The following is an 18,955-nucleotide window of genomic DNA, read 5'->3' on the forward strand; positions in this document are numbered from 1 at the left end:
GAATATTAAGTTGTACGAAATTGATGTTGGAGAACAGAACAGTATGTAAAATCTGATAAGTAAACTAGTTGCTGCTTAAAAATCCTGAATGAAGGGAAACTTACCACTTCCCAAGGCAGCTCATTCTGTATTGGTGAGCTTTAGTCAGGAAATTTTTCCTGACATCAAGCCTGAAATTTTCTATAATGTACAGTCTACTGGATGCCCTATTTTGGTCTAGTCCAAAGCTTCTTAAACTGTGGGTTGTGACCCCACATGGGGTTGCATAACTAAATGTGGAGTCACAAAAAATTGGCAACAGTAAAAGATTATGTATACCTATTTTATATATACCCAGGGTCATGTAAAAATATCTCAGGCAAAAAGGGGTTGCAAGTGGAAAAAGTTTAAGAAGCTCAGGTCTAGTCGAAGGCCTTATTGTTGTTTTTGTTTTGTTTTCAGTGTAACGCTGCTGATTCATTTCAGCAGTTCACTTATATCCCTATGTCTTCTTTAAATTCTTGTCTGGCCACATCTTCCCCTATCTTGTATTTGTGTGGTTGATTAAAAAAACAAACGGTAGGTCTGATGTTGTAGAACTTTATATTTATCTCTACTAAAATTTATTTCATTAGATTATACATATTGTTGAAATCTTTTAAGATCACAATTCTATCATCCAACATGTTATCCTTCCCAACTTCAGGTCATCCATCAACTTGATAAGGGTACTATCAAATCCTACTACTGACCCTTACTATATGTGTACCCTTGGACAAATTACTTGCCTACTTCCCTTCCTCCTGATCAAAATCACAGAATTTGAGAGGTGAAGGGAACCTTAGTGGCTGTATAATCTACACTGTACATGAAGGGAAACCTTATTATAACATGCCCAGTAAGTGGTCCTTTGAGGCAGAGAAACCAATTAGAAGCCTACTATGAGTCCTACTAAGAAGTGATGGCTTGAATTAGGGTGGTGGCTGTGTGAAAGATGAGACACAGATGTACATGAGAAATGTTGTGAAGAAATAAATGACAAAATTTGGCACCTGATTGGACATGTGGGGAGAGAAAGGGGTTGAGGATTGTGAAGATGTTGCCATCCTGGTAATTGGAAGGATGATGGTACCATCAGCAGTAATAGGAAAGCTGGCAAGAAGGGTTGCCTAGGGAGAAAATGAAGAGTTCTCCTTCAGACATGTTAAGTTAGAGATGTCTACCCACCTGATTGCTCATATGAAGTTTTCTTTGTGAGATCTTCATCCAAGTAACACTTATTCACCAGGGTGGTGAAGGAACTTGAATCTGTATCATGAAGACTGGCTGAAAAAACTGAACATGTTTATTATGGTAAAGATGACCCAAGGGAGGTACACATATTATATTTTTTCAAGCGTTTGAAAACATTGGAGGAGGGAATAGCTTTATTCTGTTCGTTCACAGAGAACAAAATTAGTTGTGATGGGTGGTCATTGAAAAATAAAAAGAAAATTCCGGCAGCTAGGTGGCACAGTGGATAAAGGACTGGCCCTGGATTCAGAAGGACCTGAGTTCAAATTTGGCCTCAGACACTTGACACTTACTAGCCGTGTGACCTTGGGCAAGTCACTTAACCCTCATTGCCCTGCCCTCCCCAACCCCCCACACCCCCAAAAAAAAAGAAAGAAAAAAGAAAATTTAGGCTTCATGTCAGACTGATAATTGAATCCATGGGAGCTGAGATTGAGGGACTATATAGAAAAAAGCAAGGGCCCAAGACAGAGTCTTGGGAGTAGACCCATAGTTATAGCCATGATACTGTTGAAGATCCAACAAAGGAGACCAAAGAGTGGTCAGACACATAAAAGAATAATGAAGAAGAGAACAATGTCATGACCCAAAGATGAAAGTATTTAGGAGGTATTCAAATTTTTCAGGGAGATCAAGAAGAAGATTTAGAAAAGACCATTGGACGTAACAGTTAATATATTTATGTAGTAATTTAAGGTTTACGAAGTAATTTACATATATGATTTCATTTGATTGTCATAACAAACCTGGAAGGTAAGTTCTATATAGATGAGGAAACTAAGGTAGACAGGGATTAAATGACTTGCCCAGTGTCACACAGCCAAGAAATGTGTGACACAGGATTTGAATTCAGATCTTCCAGACTTTAGGTCCAGTGCACTGTACCACTGGTAATTTTAGAGAGCGCAGTCATAATTGATTGATGTGGTTGGAAGATAGATTGAAGAGAGTTTTACAAGCAAGAGGAGAAGTGGAAGAACTTAGTGTAAATAACTTTTTCAGGGGGATTCAGATTCAACATCTAACCTACTTCACTAGTTCAAACTCCTCCAAATCAACCATATGATGTCCTTCTTTCCTTTACACAGCTCAAGGCCTCTCTTCTCTCATTCATTTTATCATAGCCATTTTCCACAGAAGCCAGAGTTCTCAACTGTCAAATGATGGTGTTGGTCTAGGTGGTTTCTACGCTTCTTTCTTCCTCTAAGTCAGTGATTCTATGTTTATCACTATATAGCCGTAGGGTGTATGTACCATTGTGAACCTCCTTCCATTTAACTTAGATTCAGGGTTTGCTGCTAAATGTTTAACTATCAGCTTTCCAGGTGTGTGGGTGGGTGGGTGGGGGTGTTGACAGGCCTTGATTGGTAGCATCTGCCAGTTGCCAAGGGGGTAAATACATTGAAAATGTAAATAGCCTTCCACAAACCTGTACATAATTCTAGCCAGCTTTAGCCCAGTACTGCTTAAGTTTATTAAAGGCTGTTCCTATACATCAGACATTGAGACAGATCTGAATCCGTCTAAGTGCACTATTCCATTAGGATCAGAGATCTGTTCTAACCCCATATCTTATAGAGGAAGCTGAGGCTTAGGGAGGTGAAGTGACTTGCATAATAACCTATTGAAGGCAGGTAGCAAAGCAAGAATTTGAACCTTAGGGGTCTCCTAACACCATATTTGATCTAGCTTTCTTCTTTGTTCAAAATGATTGTTTTGAGGGACTTTTTCTTGTAAAATGTCTTAGTGTCCATCACATGGCATCCCTCAGCTACCAGTATGATAGTTGTGTTTTTATTATTTTTAAAGGGGAAGAAAGTGAAAGGACAAGCCAACATGGCAAGGTGGTAAGAAGCAGTGAAGTAAACTCCCCCTCCAGAAAAAACTAGCAACAACTTCTCTAACAAATCTAGAAAGTGCTTCATAACAAATCCTGATAGGGAAATCCAGTAAAAGTTATGGTGAGTCACTTGTTCAGCCCAGCTTGGTACAGGGAGTCAGGTTTGCAGACAGGGTCAGGATAGGAGGTTGCTGCATGTAGAGTGCTGTAGAACCCAGGGAGAGTCTGGACGTGAGGAAAAACCGATACAAGGGCACTTCGTTACAGACAGGTGCCAACAGGCAACTCTGTCACTCACTACCCAGTCCTGTGTCACATATCCAGGGTAGAGTGATCAGGGAACCTACACAAATGGTATAGAGACCCTGAATGGTGTATTAAAAAAGGAGAAAATTCAGAAACCAGCAGCAGCAGACCCCAAGCTAGAGCAGGAATCTCACTTCCAGCATCTAGCTTAGCCTGCAGAGAAATAAGCAAGACGGGAACCTCAGACCAAACAAGAGCATATAATTCCATCACTCTGAGCTAAAACAGCTTCTCAGCTGGTTGATAGGGACTGAGTTTAGCAGCAGTCCATTGCTGAGACTTAAAACCACATCAGGAACTTTCAGAGTTCAGACCAGGAAAGTAACAATCAGTGGTTGGCTGATTAGATCAGCCCACTTTGGAAACAGTGAAAGCTTTGAAGGTCTCCAGTTTGTCCCTGAGATGCTGGAATAACACAACATTTAATACTCCAAGAAATCAGCAATACCACCACCCCAGACCTTCCCTTGAGAAGTGTGATGGAAGCTAACCCTAATAGCATGTTGGAAATCAGCAAGCAGGCTTGAATAGTGGGCAAAGTAAGAACCCCACCATAATGAGTTATCATGGTGACAGAGACTCTTGAAACATAAACACAATAAAAATGACTTCAAATTACCTACTCATAATATCTCAGAGAGAAAAACAACTTGGGCATAAATTCAAGTAGAATTCTTGAAAGTGATAAAGCAAGAGTTTGGAAAAGAACTTGAAAATGTTTTTATAAATGAAATAAGAGTACTTGGGGGAAAAAAGAAGTGAGAGATATAGAAAAAATAATTGGCTTATCACAAGAGATACAAAATCTTGTCCAAGTAACAAATCCCCTGGAAATTAGAAAGTACCAATTAGAAGCCATGAGGTAACAAGAAATATTAAAATGGGGGGAGCTAGGTAGTAGAGTAGATAAAGCACCAGCCCTGGATTCAGGAGGACCTGAGTTCAAATTCAACCTCAGACACTTGACACTTACTAGATGTGTGACCCTGGGCAAGTCACTTAACCCTCATTGCTCCACAAAATAAATAAATAAAAATAATTTTTAAAAAACCCACCACCACAAAACAACAACAAAAATATTTAAAACGGTCAAAATGAGGCTGAAAAATGTAAGATATCTCATAGCAAAAACAAAAACCCACCAAAAACCATTTACCTGGAAAACGGAAAAGAAAACATTTAAGAATCATTGCACTGAATAACATGATCAAAAAATGATCCTAGCCATATTTTTTCAAGAAGTCTTAAATGAAAAATTTCCATATTTCTTAGAAACAGAGGGCATAGTGGAAATAGAAAGAATCCACCAGTCACCTCCTGAAAGAAACTCCAAAACAAAAACTTCCAGAAACATCAAAGACAAATCCAGAACTTCCATTTGAAAGAAAAAATACCACAAGCAGTGAGATTGAAGGGCAATAAGATAAAGCCTAGACATGGTTTTGTTATGTCTTGATGATTTTTAAAAAAGAATGGAGAGAGGTAGAGGAATACATCGAATCAGTGTGAAGGGACTGGAAAGGAAGGCTAGGGGAAATTTTCTCACATAATTGGGGTGCACAAATAGACAGCTATACAAATAAGCAGGAGAGGGTAGGGTAAGTGGCTAGTACTTGAACCTCACTCAATAGGGAGATAGGAGGGGAAGGGGAGAAGTGGAATTAGAGGAGAGTAGATTAAAAAACGGGATTATTCCTAGGCAAAACAAACTCTTCCCAGTTAGGGATGAACAAACGTATTTATAGCTCTTTGTTAGGAGGCAAAAATGGAGTCTGAGAGGGTGCTACAACTGGAAAATAACTTTTCATATTTTTTTTTTGTGAAAAGATGGATGAGTTGTATTTACCAACATAGTTTAAAAATGGATCTAGATCTAGGATGCCATAATTGCCTCTTCGGTGGAAGCTGTTATCAGGAATATTGGAGAGATTTTAATGTATTTTCCAATTTGATCTTGAAAATGTGACTCAATATGAAATCACACTAGTAAATAATTATTTCTATATTTAATTGTCAGTTTATTTGCATTATTTTTTTAACAATTGGAGTAATTGTTCAAATTTTTAAGAGCATTGTTCTGCTGATTAGTTTAGAAGACAAGGGTTTTTTAATTCCTGTTCTCCTTGGAAAACATCATCCATATCAATTAGGGACCTGTGACTGTTGATATGAGAAACGCCAATTGTGCCCCCTTGCTAACTTATTCTTTCAGAGTTCCCTGAGACTCTGAGTAGTTAAGATGACGTCAACTACACCTAAAATAGTAAGTGTTTAAGATCACATTTGCAGCAAGGTCTTCCTGATTCCACCTAACCCACAACACCATACTACATTGCCAATCTAATCTAATCTCCAGTATTCTGAATTCATGATGTTCTCAAATTCAGTAGTTTCCAGATTTTGGCTGTAGTTTAATTGATTCCCTTCTAGCTTCCATTACATCTATGCATTCTAAAGGCAGGCGTTCCTTATCTTTCTTCTTCTTTTCTTTTTTTTTTTTGGGGGGGGGATGTTTTTTATCATAAGATTACGAATTGTTGTTGGATTTACACAAGGCAAATGGCATTTAATGGTGGAATTTGGCTTTAAAGAGATTCTGTGATTTTTGTCTTTCCTTCTTTCCATCTCCCCTCCCCCATCTTGTTACCTAAGAATTAGAGTGTTAAAGGAATTGGAGCTATTTTGAAGGTGAAAGAAGTAAGGTATTCCATAGCTAAGTGCTGCAGCCCACAATCCCACATACTTACTGATTTCTTGCCAGAAGATTTGTTTGGCCACAATGTTGCATTGTAGTCTCGAGCCTTGTAAAATGTTGCTTTTCTGGATTTAAACAATTTCTCCTTTGTTTTATACTGTAAATTCACTTGGAACTTAAGCCAGGTCTATGAGATGACCTAGAGTAATAGGCAACAGAGAATGCAATATTTTTTCCCCTGTATAGCTAGCTGGTCAAACTATCCCTATCCCTTCCTCTTCTACCTTCCCTCCCTGCCCCCTCCCCCCACACACTTTGTATCTTCACCATCCTTGGCAGTGATGAAATATTTGTAAAATGCATAGCACAGATCATGACACATAAAGGTCTTTGAAATACCTTTTCCCCTATCTTCCCTTTTACCAAGAGGTTGACAGTACTGTGATGTGGTTGGTTGTGATACTCTGGGGCTATTCCCGCCCCCTTTAAATATAAAAAAGTTAAAAAAAAAAAGAGGACAGGCTAAAATTCAGATGGGAGAAATGTTATGGGAAGGAGTTTTGAAATCTGATACAGGATATACATTTCACAAAGTCACAGAATTTGAAAGTTAGAAGGAATTTCTGTAGGTTTCTAATCTAATGTAGAAATGAAAGGAATCCCCACTATAATATACCCAAGAAGTGACATAAGATGGAAGAGAGAACGAATGGACACACTGCCACCATTCTGCTTTTGGATAGCTACCATGGTTTAGAAGTTTTTCCTGACCTTGAGTCTAAATTGATCCTTTTGCAACATTCACCCATTGTTCCTGGAGCCAAACAGAACACTTCCACATGACTTCCTTTAACAATAGCTATCGTGTGTCGTCCCCCGCCCATGGCCCCCCCCCCCCCCCCCCCGTGTTCTCTTCTCCAGACTACACATGCCCAACTCATTCCCATCTGTCATGAACTTAAGGCCCTTTTAAGATTGCCCTCCTCTGAACACTTTACAGCTGATTTGTTGTTCTTAAACCATGACAGCTAGGACTTAATGCAATATTCCAGATGAGGCCTGGAAATGGCAGAGTACAGTAAGGCTATCACTTCTCTAATTGGACAAAGTGTCTCTGTCTTACCACAACCCAAGTTGGCATTACATTTATTTTGGCTGACTGATGCATCACACTGCTGACTCATGTTGAGCGACAGCCCACTGAAACTGCCAGATCTTTTTCAGAACAGTTATTGCCTAACTTTTATGCTCATGAAGTTGATTCTTTGTGTTGACTTAAAATTTATCCTTCCTGAATTATATCTTGTTAGTTTCGGCCCAGTGCTGTCAAGACGATTTTGGATCCTGACTCCATAATCCACAGGGTTAGCTATTCTTCCCAGTTTGGGATCATCAGCAGATTTGATCATCAGACCATTTTGGGCCTTATTCAAATCATTTATAGATTCCCAAGGATCTAGATTCCCTGGCATAGATTCCCTATGGTCAAGCATAGATTCCCTAGGATCTTCCACTGGAGACCTGCTGCCACATTGACACTGAAGTCTTAACAATTACTTTGAGTCCCTCCATCCAACCAATTCTTAATCCACTCGATTGTATTATCATCTACTCCACATCTCTCCATATTCTCAACAAGAAGAGTGAGGCACTATCAAAAACTTTGCTAAAATATAGTTAAACTATGTTCACAGCAATCTGCTAATTTAGTAAATTTGTCAAAAAAAGAAATAAAGTTATTCTGTCATGACTGAACTGTTCTTGATTAAATTATGTTGACTTTTGGAAATATCTTCCTTTTCTAGATATTCGTCAACAATCTCTCCAGTGATTCATGCTAGAATTTTCTCAGGAATTGAATGGAAACTACTCTGTAGTATAAAGTTTCTACTCACTTCACTTTTTGGAAAATTTGAGGGGGAAATTGCCTTTTTCCAATCTTGTGATACTTCCATTTTCCTTTCCTTCAGAGTCAGCTAAGTAGCTCACTGGATAGAACATTGAACTTGGAGTCAGGAAGAACTGAGTTAAGATGAAACCTCAGATACTTGTAGCTTGTGACTGACGCTGGGCAAGTCACTTAACCTCCATCTGCCTCAGTTTCTTCCATTGGAAAGTGGTGGAATAATACCTACCTCCCAGGGTTATTGTGGAAATAAAGTGAGATGTTTGTCAAGTGCTTCACATAGTAGTAAGCACTTAATAAGTGCTTGTTCCCTCTCCTACTTTCTTTCAAATATGTTATGATTCGAAGTGGCTCTGCAGTTACAACTATTTTATTTCCCAGAAACTCGGGATGTGGGCCAGGGTCTTCTGGCCCATGTTACTTGAAGTCATCAAGGTCCAGCTAGGTATACTCTTTTTTCTTGCTTTTTTTTTGTTTGTTTTAGTGAGGCAATTGGGGTTAAGTGACTTGCCCAGGGTCACACAGCTAGTAAGTGTTAAGTGTCTGAGGCCGGATTTGAACTCAGGTACTCCTGACTTCAGGGCTGGTGCTCCATCCACTGCACCACCTAGCTGCCCCTCAGCTAGGTATACTCTTAATAATTCTTTATGTGTCTTGAGCATCAATTCCCTGTTGGTCATTTTTAGTCTGTCACTTCCAATATAAATGTTAAGAAAATGTAAGCAAAATAAACGTTTGGCAGCCCTGCCCTGGTCAGTTATTATTGTAATCTCATCGATCGCCAGCAAAGGGCATTGCTCGGATACTCCATTTTTTCTCTCTCTTTCCACATAGCTTTAATAGATCACCCCTCCTTATCAACCTTAGCTCTCTTCACATTCCTCAGCATTCCCCAAGTTCAAGCACTCCCAACACTATTTATCCTGTGCCTTTCTTTGTTGTCATTGTTATTTTAAATTTATTTGCCTTTCCCACTCTCCCCCATCTAATAGGGTAATTAAATTTTCTTAAAAATGGGAAAAAAATCTCTCAATATAAAACATTCATATTGGAGCAATGCAAATTCTGACATTGACCATTTCTGAAAATTATACATATCTTTTAAAATCTTGGTCAGTAAGTTTACTGTGCATTCACATCAATCTCTTCATTTTAACCTTGTCATTGGAATTGTTCCCATTTAGGTCTTTATATTTTATTGCTAGTGTTTTCCATACTAAATGAGTGAATGTACTTCCAAAATTTTCAGTTCATAAACTCCCACCTATTTTCCTCTGAACTCTTTGGAATCTGCTTCCCCCAAATCTAGGTTGAATGTCAGTCTATGCCCTCATTTCCTCTACTTCTCTATTACAAATTTTAGAATGGAGTTGCCACCCAATGGATAATTGCCATTATTTTTACCCAAGCAACTAGTTTACCTGAGTTTCCCAATTCCATGAAATGAGGACAATAATAGCAACCAACTCTAGTGTTTTTGAGAGATTGAAATGAGATATCTGTAAATCACTTTGCAAACATTAAAACATTATGCATATATGCCACCTTCGACTATTATTATTGCTATCATCATCATCATCATCATTGTACTTGGTTAATGGGATTTAAATTCAGACTAGAACTTCCCCCTGTTGATTCCTCCACTTTTGGGGGGGGGGCAATGAGGGTTAAGTGACTTGCCCAGGGTCACACAGCTAGTTAGTGTCAAGTGTCTGAGGCCAAATTTGAACTCAAGTCGTCCTGAATCCAGGGCCGTTGCTTTATCCACTGCACCACCTAGCTGCTCCTATTTCTTCACTTTTGAATAATGAAATTCTCATGAAGGCAAGTCAAGTAGTTATTAACTACTCTTTTTTTTGGCAGCTAAAGCGCTCCAGCAGATGTGTGGATAATTGAAGTCTTCTATTACTACTTTATTACACATCTGTTCCAGACGGCTTGTCTGTTTGCAAAACTCCTCATCCATTCCTTCTCTCTGCCCAGGTAGTCTCTAGTGTATTCTAAGTACAAAATCATTTCTGTTTCTTTCTCCATCATCCTTAACTCTCTCTGGTTGCTGTATGTTTCCTCCTTTGGTGAAAAACATTTTAAAAATAATTTTTTGTCATAGATATAATATTTTTACCTGATCATAGTTCTTTATCCTGATTCTACCACCATAGAATCAAGAATAGTGGGTTTATTCTTCAGCCTCCAGGACCGTAATTGTTACAGGAAGGGTGATATCTGACTTCATTGCTTGTGCAAAGGCTTTTAATTGTGTATTACTTGAATCTATGAGGCATAAAGCCAGTGTTCTATGTGTGTTTGGCTGTTGGTTGTTGAGCTCATGCTATTCTATGAGCCTTAATGTCTCTTCAGATTATTTTATGTGGGTGGGCAAGATATAAATATTTAAACATCACAGTAAAGCTACTAGGAAAGACATTACAAGTCTGAGTCTGTGGCAAACCAGTTAACTATTGCAAGAAGAGGGGGAAGGGATTTAAGAGCTTTTCATAGTTTACCTCTAATTACCTTTTTTTCAAGGGCAAAGGAAATTAGAGGAGTACAAGGAAGAACTCTGGAGGGATGTAAAAATGTCTGAACTACAGGGACCTGTACTACCTACCAAAGAGTTTGACGAAATGATAAATGATTCCTTATGTGGGGTGGGGCTTTGATTTTCTCTTTGTCTCTGATTGGCTTTACAGGTTTGGTCTGTTTTTCACTCAGGATTTATAGATTAACTTTGGGTTTAGCTTCAAACTGAGTAGTCCCTATTTTAGGTAATATCCTTTGACATATTCGTTTGTTTCAATTATTTTCAACCCTTCATGACCCCATGTGGCATTTTCTTGGCAAAGGTACTGGACTGGTTTGCCATTTCCTTCTCCCATTTAAATAATTTTCCTAGAATCACACAGCTTGGACATTCTGAGGCTGAATTTGAACTCGGGTCTACCTGACTCCACGTCCAGTCCCTTGTTCACTGAGCCACTGTCTGCCTCATCCTTCAACATAGATAAGGTTATTCTGGTATGGCTTCTCTTTATAAATATCTGATTTAATCTTTAAAACAATACTGGGATCTACAGAGAGCACAGAGAAATTATGACTTTTTTATTGTAATGTAGTGGAGAGGGCATTAGGTCTGGAGAATAAGGCTTGGGTTCAAATTCTGACTCTTATATTTATTATGTTACCTTGGGTAAGACGTAACCTCTCTGGGCCTCAGTTTTCTCATCTATAGAATGAGGGAGTTAGACTGGGTGATCACTGGGCTTTCATCTGGCTCTAGATCTGTGATCAATGTCCAAATGATTAGGGAGAAAGAAGTATAACCCAAGTCTCCTAACTCCAAGTCCAAATGTTTCAGGAAGTCAGGAAACACTCAGTTACTTGACCTTGAGAGATTCACTGCATCTTATAAGCTTCTTTCAAGAATAATTTGTCCTTTTATGTAAAGCTTTATGTATTTTTTTCACTTCTCATTATTTGTCATACTTGGACCTAAATATATTAAAGATAAAGCAAAGAGTTTTAATTACACACCTGCTATATGTACTTGGATATGCTCTTCTTTTATACTTTCTTCCATGTCACTCCATCCCCTCCAAATGTACTTTTTTGTAATTGATCTTAGAAATTCGTGCCATTTCTCTAACCCCTCCATGTCTGGTTAAGAATGTCTTGCCTTAAAACTCATCCCACGAGGTGACCTACATCTTCCTCCTAAATAGGGTTATTTCCAGACTTAGAGCTCAGGCTTCCTTCTGTCCTTAGCTAAAAATAATAAATAGTTTGCCCTGGGCCCAAGATGGCCATGAAAGGTCACTCAGTTGATCTGGCTTTTTGCCCCTTGTTATTTTCCTAAGGTTGGGCCACCATAACAGCCACGATGAGTTTCCTGGCCCACTTTTTAGATAACATTTGCTTCCAGATTTAGCTTCTACTGATGTGGGTGGGAGTAGTTAGAAATGCAGAATTTTGGTGAAGCTTTTAAAAAAACTTCTTGGGCTTATTTATAAATCATCACGAGTTTTTGAGGAGGAATTATTAACCACAGTGTTTAAAGTTATTGTCAAAAGCCTGAAAAGAGCTAAACAATTTATAAAAATCTTCATACTTCAAAATGGCACATTTTCATTCTTTCAGTGTGAGAGATCTTTAAAGGTGATACTAAATTTAAAGGAAAAAATGACTCCCTTGAGTTATCCTGTTAAGATATTCAAGTTTTGTTGTGTTGGGGAGTGAGAATCCTTTAGCCTTTGTCAAAAGGCCAAGTGATGAAATATTACTCTAGTTATGTCAACTTTGGACTAATTCCCTCCCACCTTTGGTGACTCTTGCATTCAGAACATATTTTATGAAGGCAGACGGTGTGGACAGTGGAAAAGAACACTAGATTTGGAGTCAGAGGACCTAGGTTAACATTCTGGCTATTTGTATGACCTTGAGCAAGTCAATTAGCTTCTCCATCTCAGATTTCCTCTTCTTCTTAATGAGGATGTTAGACTAGCTAGCCTCTAATATTCCTTCTAATTCTAGGATAGGATCCCAAGTTTAAGTATAAAGTCTACTTTAAAAAACATTGATTAGTCAATTCCATCCCAAACAGCATAAAAGTGAACAGTAAGCCATTTAGGAAATTTCATGTGTATTTTTCCTCCTCTTTTTCTAATCACATTCTTAATTAGCCATAATGTTTGTTTCCATACTTATCATTAATATATATGCTCCCTCCGCAGATCACAATTTGTTTATGCATACCCACTCTTCCCAACTCTTGTCTGTGTTCTCCCATAAATTCAATACAGGAATGTATTCAACATGCTGGGGACCTGCTTCAACGTCAGGTGACACTGCATGCATCTCAATGGAGCAAACAGTCTTGCCTTTGTTGAACCTCTGCTCTTGCTTTATCACAGGCCCATCTCTTTGTAATCAGCTATTTCTCTTGCCACTTTTTCTCCTGTGTAGCATGTCTTCTACTAACGTATATCATGCATGTTTCTCCATTGCCTTCTGTGTTACTCATGACTTTAGTTCTTTGAAAATCAGGATAATTCTCATATGAAAAAATGCTCTAACTCACTATTGACTGGAGAGATTCAGGTCGAAACAATTTTGGAGTACTACCTCATACCTTTTGAATTGGATAATAGGACGGCAGACGAAAATGACAAATGTTGTGGGGGGATATGGGGAAAACGAGACATTAATACACTCTTGCTAAAGTTGTAACCTGATTCAAACATTCTGTAGAGCAATTTGGAACTATTGCCAAAGGGCTATAAAACCATGCATACTCTTTGATCTAGCAATACCACTACTAGGTTAGTATCCTAAAATAAATTTTTTTAAAAGTTGAATTCGAAATGGGGGTGATGTCCATCAGTTGGGGAATGGCTGAAAAAAATGTGAAATGGGATTGGGATGGAACACTATTATGCTGTGGGAAATGATGAGCAGGATGCTATCAGAAAGGCCTGGAGAGATATACACGAGCTGATGCAAAGTGAAATGTACTGTATACAAAATAACAGCAATATTGTAAGATGATTTGTTGTGAATGACTTGGTTATTTTCAGCAATGCAGTGATCCAAGACAATTCTGAAGGACTTGTGAAAAATTCAATACATCTATAGAGGAAAAAAACGAAAAAAACAAACAGAAAATCAGGCTGATTTTCATTTAGCAGCCATATAAAAATCATCGAACAACTCAGTGTTAATAAGACAGGTCATTTTTGTCCCCTCCTAAAGTGTATATTGGAGTCATTGGAAATAACTGCACAATTTCCTAAAGGCAATCCAGCCCACTGTTGTCCTCTTTTTAATTCTGGGTCACTTTCGTTTCTGATCTGCAGTATTTCATTAAGTTAGATGAACCGATGTAAAAGTTTTCTTGATTGCCCATTAGACTTCATAGTTTATTGTCTGGACAATGAGAATTTTTATCCATTTGGTTGATTTGTTTTGTTTTTCCATTGGGAATGGGCCAAATTTTCCTTTGAGTGATTATAGATCTTGGGCTCTCTTGAAGTATATTTAAATTTTTAAAAAAAAATTTGGCCTGGACTTGTGACTTTAGCTTTGTAGGGGTACTCCCAGTGAGGAAATTCCCTTCTCAGATTGTTAACTATTTTTAACTGACAGTTTTGGAGAGTTGTCTGGAGAACTGAGAGATTTAAATGACTTGCCTATGGCCACATAGCCACCAATAGAATAATAGATTCTTTCAGGTAAGGAATTGCTTCATTTTTATCTTTGAATTCGCAGAGGCTAGCAGAGCACCTTGTTCTCTCTTTTTATAAAATAACCACACAAAGAATTTTATCAGTGTAGGAAGATTTGGGGGAAGAATTTCTATCAACATGGATCAACACCTTCTCTACATCTTAAAGCCTTAGAAGATTGCTTGGGATAAGTAAGAGGTTAAGTGAATTCCTTAGCATCACATAGTCAATATATGTCAAAGGCAGGACTTAAACATAAGTTTTCCAGACTATAAAGCCAGCTCTCTCTAGTATGCCAAGCCTGCTTCTCCCTGCTTTGCACACAATAGGCATTCAATTAAAAGTCTTTGGGGATAGGTTGTATTACATGTGTCAAAGGTAGGACTTAAATTCTGAGTTTCTACACTCGAAGGCTGGCCCTCTTTGTCTAGAGGACCAAACCAGTTATTACACTTTTTATTGAATAAAACTTTATATTCCCTGCTGCTCTTGAATATATTGATCACTGTTATTGATTTTTTAAAAAACTAAGTGAAGGTAATTCTTTTGGTAGGTAGTGCATGTATTATTCTGATAATGTAGATGAGGGTATTGAGGCCTAGGTCACAGAATATGCAGTAGAACTGGGCCTGAGATTTCAGTTTTCTGACCATATGTCCTGTGATTTTTGGATAATAGGGGTTACATAGAGGAGGAAAGTACAGTAAAACTTTGGATGATGAGTAACCACATTTATGATTTAGATAATGATGTCCATATAGTCTTGTGAATAAATGCTGAAGAATAGCTTTTCTTTCACCCTGATCATGGCAAAGAACTAAAACAGATAAGTTGAAAGTATTCTACAGTAGAATGACTTTGTCAACTTGATTTGACTGAAGTTTTGAAGACAAATGTTTAAATTATCTTATCAGGAGAGTTTATTATCAGGCAAAGGCAGATTGTATATTGCAGAGCACATACTAATCTGCACTAGTAGAAATTATTTTCTTCTTGGGAGTTCCCTATACCATGGAAAGCACAGAACACATGACAAAACAAAAGAGTTTATCTGAAGAATAGGCGGCAGTCACCAACATTTATTACTCACTTGCTATGTGCCAGGCACTGGGGATATTAGTGACAAAGAATGGAATGATCCTTGCTCTCAAGGAAATTACATTCTAACAGGGGAGACAATTACATATCTAATTATATAGAGAATAACTCTAAAGAGAACGATAACAAGGTAGCTTCGGAGGAAGGACACTAGCAATTGGAGGAGGGAGCATGAGGAATGGCTGCATGTGGAAGATGGTGCTCCAGTTGTGTCTTGAAGGAAAAGACTGGGAAAATGAGGTCTTTCTACAATTAGCAAAGAGGAGGCCACTGTGGGTAGATTGCAAAAAGCAGAATGAAGAATAATGCATAATGAGCTTTGAAAGATAGCTTGGAAGGAACCACACTGGGAAGAACTTCAAATGCTTGAGGGGAAGCTGTTTGATTCTGTTGATGGTAGGGACTCGCTGAAAGTTTGAACAGAGTAGTGAGTGACATAGTTAGATCTACAATTGAGGAACTTTACTTTGTTGTCTGTTTAAAAAAAAAACCTAACAACATAAAGAAAATGGAGAGGGGAGAGACTTGAGACAGAGAGACCAATTAGGAGGCTATTGCAATAGACTAGGTGAGAAGTGATGACTGCCTATATTAGGGTGTTGACTATGAGTAGAGGGAAGGGGTTATATAGAAACATGTTTTAGAGGATGTAACAGGAAGATTTAGTACCTGATTCCATATGTGAGGTGAAGTAAAGTGTGAAGTCAAAAATTAGGTTACGAGCTGGACTGGAGGAATAATAGTATTTTACACAGAAATAGGCAGGTTTGAAAGAGAGCGATTATCAGGGGATAGATAATGAGTTGGATTTTTAACATGTTGAATTTAAGAGATCCCAGGAATCTAGTTTGAAGTGACCCACAGACAGTTTGCCTATGTGGATTTATGTTGGCCCATTGAAGCTGATGAAATCACCAAGAAAATATATAAAAAGGAGATTAGGGATATGATATAGCTGATGATACAGTAAACAAAATTCACATGGAACAGCAAATAGGAAAACTAGAAATAAACACTGGAGAAGCAAGGTCAAAGAGTAATGGATTCACAGCTGGCAGGGATTGTAGAGTCCATAGAGTATAATCTTCCAGTATTACGGATCAGGAAACTGATAGGTAAATAACTTGACCAGGCAATCACCTCTATTAAATGTCTGAGGTTGGATTTGCACCTTTCTTTCTACCTCCAAATTCAGTTCCTTTTTTAATATGTCGTACTCTGAAAATACTTGAATATACTATCTCTGAGTGGAGAGGAAATAGCTCAAGGACATTATTGAGATCGTCAAAGAATTTTTCCTTTTTATTTTTTTTTTAAGTATAAGGAACATGTAGGTGGACATGTTGGAAGGCAGTAGGGAAGGAGCCATTTGAAAGAGAAGAGGCTGAAGTTTGGATGGGGGGTGGTTGAACATCCTTGGAGAAGACTAGAGAGGATGGTGGTTTTTATGAGAATAAATCCTAAAATCTGAAATAGTTTTCGAAAGAAATTTATTAGATTGTTTGGTAGAGGGAAAGCAAGCCAGAAAGGAGGTAGACTTCCTCTCTTCCAAGCACTGGAAGGTTTATATATATAAACAGAGAGATCAAGGACATATGTAGAAAGGACTGGAAAGGAGAAAGGCCACCTCATCAGAGACTAGGGGAATTGAAGACAGAGTGAAGAATGATTTCCCAAAGTCTTGAGTTGAAGAGAAGGGGGAAGAAAAGTAAGCTTAAAGATAAAGGCTTCACTTTTCTCAGGAAATCCTTAGAGATCTTCAGTTAAGAGTATGGTGGGAGCTTTGATAAGGGAATAGACAATTTCTTAAAGTATTAAGAAGTGAAATCAGGAAAGAATGAAATTATGGCCTTGCTAGATGAGGACCCAGGAAAAAGCTGAATAACATGAATCTGTCGTACCCAGAATTTCTAAAGTTCTACACTATTTAAAAGATTTCACATTCTATAAACTAATTTGAAATGATAGGGTAAAATTTTTAAAAAGGAAAGGAAAATATGAGCACTAATAATAATCAGGCCAATATTTCATGATAATAATTCCAAATGTATATTGCTATAATCTCATGTGCCCAACAAGATTATTATTGCAAAGGTATATTTGAAATAGGAGTTAAACTTTGCAGGTGATTTATAAGGTATCTAGCCTCATACTTATTTTTAATTTAATAGATTTGGTTGGTCTCTTCCTTTTATATTTCTTTACATATTTTGTACAGATGCAAGAATTTCTTTAACAATAGAACTTTGAAATTCAGCAGAAAGTTCAATATGTTTTATGTGGATAGGATAGGTGATATAACCATAATTAAGAGGTTAACGGACCACATATAATTTGGGGGGGGGGCAGGGCAATGTGGGTTAAGTGACTTGCCCAGGGTCACACAGCTAGTGTCTAGTGTATGAAGTTGGATTTGAACTCGGGTCCTCCTGAATCCAGGGCCAGTGCTTTATCCACTGCCTTCACACATATAAAACTTTTATTGAAATGCATATTCTTGAGTTATGATTCCAAACAAATAAGCCTTGTACTTTTCTGTGCATTAAAGAATTCTTGTTGTGCCTTTGAATTTTCTCTCAATGAGTGGTCCAGCCTTTGCACATGCTTTATAGTGCTTATCTCATTAACTGCTTCTTTGGGGTTACTTATTTCTTCAAATAGACCCACTAAGGATTATAGGATGACAATATCATGTATTATAAGTTGAGAGAAATATCGTAGGCCATTTAGTCCAACACTCATTAAATTTTTAAATTTTTTCCCAATTAATAAATGTTTTCTTTCTCCATCCTCTCTTCTCCCCCCTTAGAGAAGAAAAAAAAGGAAAAAAAAACAAATTTGTATAAAAATGTGAAGTCAGGAAAAACAAATTCTCACATTAGCCAGTCTAAAAAATGAATATTTCATTTGCCGTATTGGATCCATTGCTTCTCTGTCAGGAGATACATTCCTGATTTTTATAGCTGACGTAACTGAAACCTAGGGCAATTAAGCGATTTGCCCAAGGTCACACAGGTATCATGATTTAGAGGTGTAAGGCCTCTTGATATTTAGGAAGTATGAAGAAATAGCTGTGTTTTATATCTATTAAATATTCCATGTTGTTTTTCAGTATATTTTTCATCATATTTCGTACATTCGTTTATTAGTATTTTTTTACAACAAACTTATCACTTATATTTTCAGAATAGACTAAAAATCTGCGCTATTTCAGATTTTATTTTTGTCTTTGCTACTAATTTTTTCCTTCTGATTCTTTTGTTGCTTTAACATATCAAATTCAGTGTTGGCATTACACTAAAACAGTCATCTTCTTAAGAACACTTAAAAAAGCGATATGCAAAGATTAGTCTATCCATCATGCCCAGGTTTAAGCCAAATCCTAAACCTTCATGCCCTCATCTTTGTCCCTTGCCAAATGTAATTTAGGAAAAAAATCTGTAAAATCACTGCAAATCCAAGTAATCATTGAAAATGATGGGTCTAATAAGAATTAGCTTGGTGACCTAATTATCAAATTAACATAGAATCACTAAGGAGAATCTTCTTTTGTTTTTCTCTATATTGGGTTTCAGAGGAATCTCTACAGTGTGGGGAAATAAAATTAATTTGTTGAT

The 18,955-nt window shown here is 37.6% G+C and overlaps 1 protein-coding gene across 2 annotated transcripts in view; it reads left to right on the forward strand.

Annotated features, from left to right (window-relative positions):
* Nucleotides 1-18,955, forward strand: part of RSPO2 (R-spondin 2) — a 260,882-nt gene that overhangs the window by 135,994 nt on the left and 105,933 nt on the right. The gene's annotated exons all lie outside the window — the stretch shown is intronic.

The sequence above is a fragment of the Dromiciops gliroides genome, chromosome 1, assembly GCF_019393635.1.
Source record: "Dromiciops gliroides isolate mDroGli1 chromosome 1, mDroGli1.pri, whole genome shotgun sequence".
In the NCBI taxonomy this organism is placed as follows: Eukaryota; Metazoa; Chordata; class Mammalia; order Microbiotheria; family Microbiotheriidae; genus Dromiciops; species Dromiciops gliroides.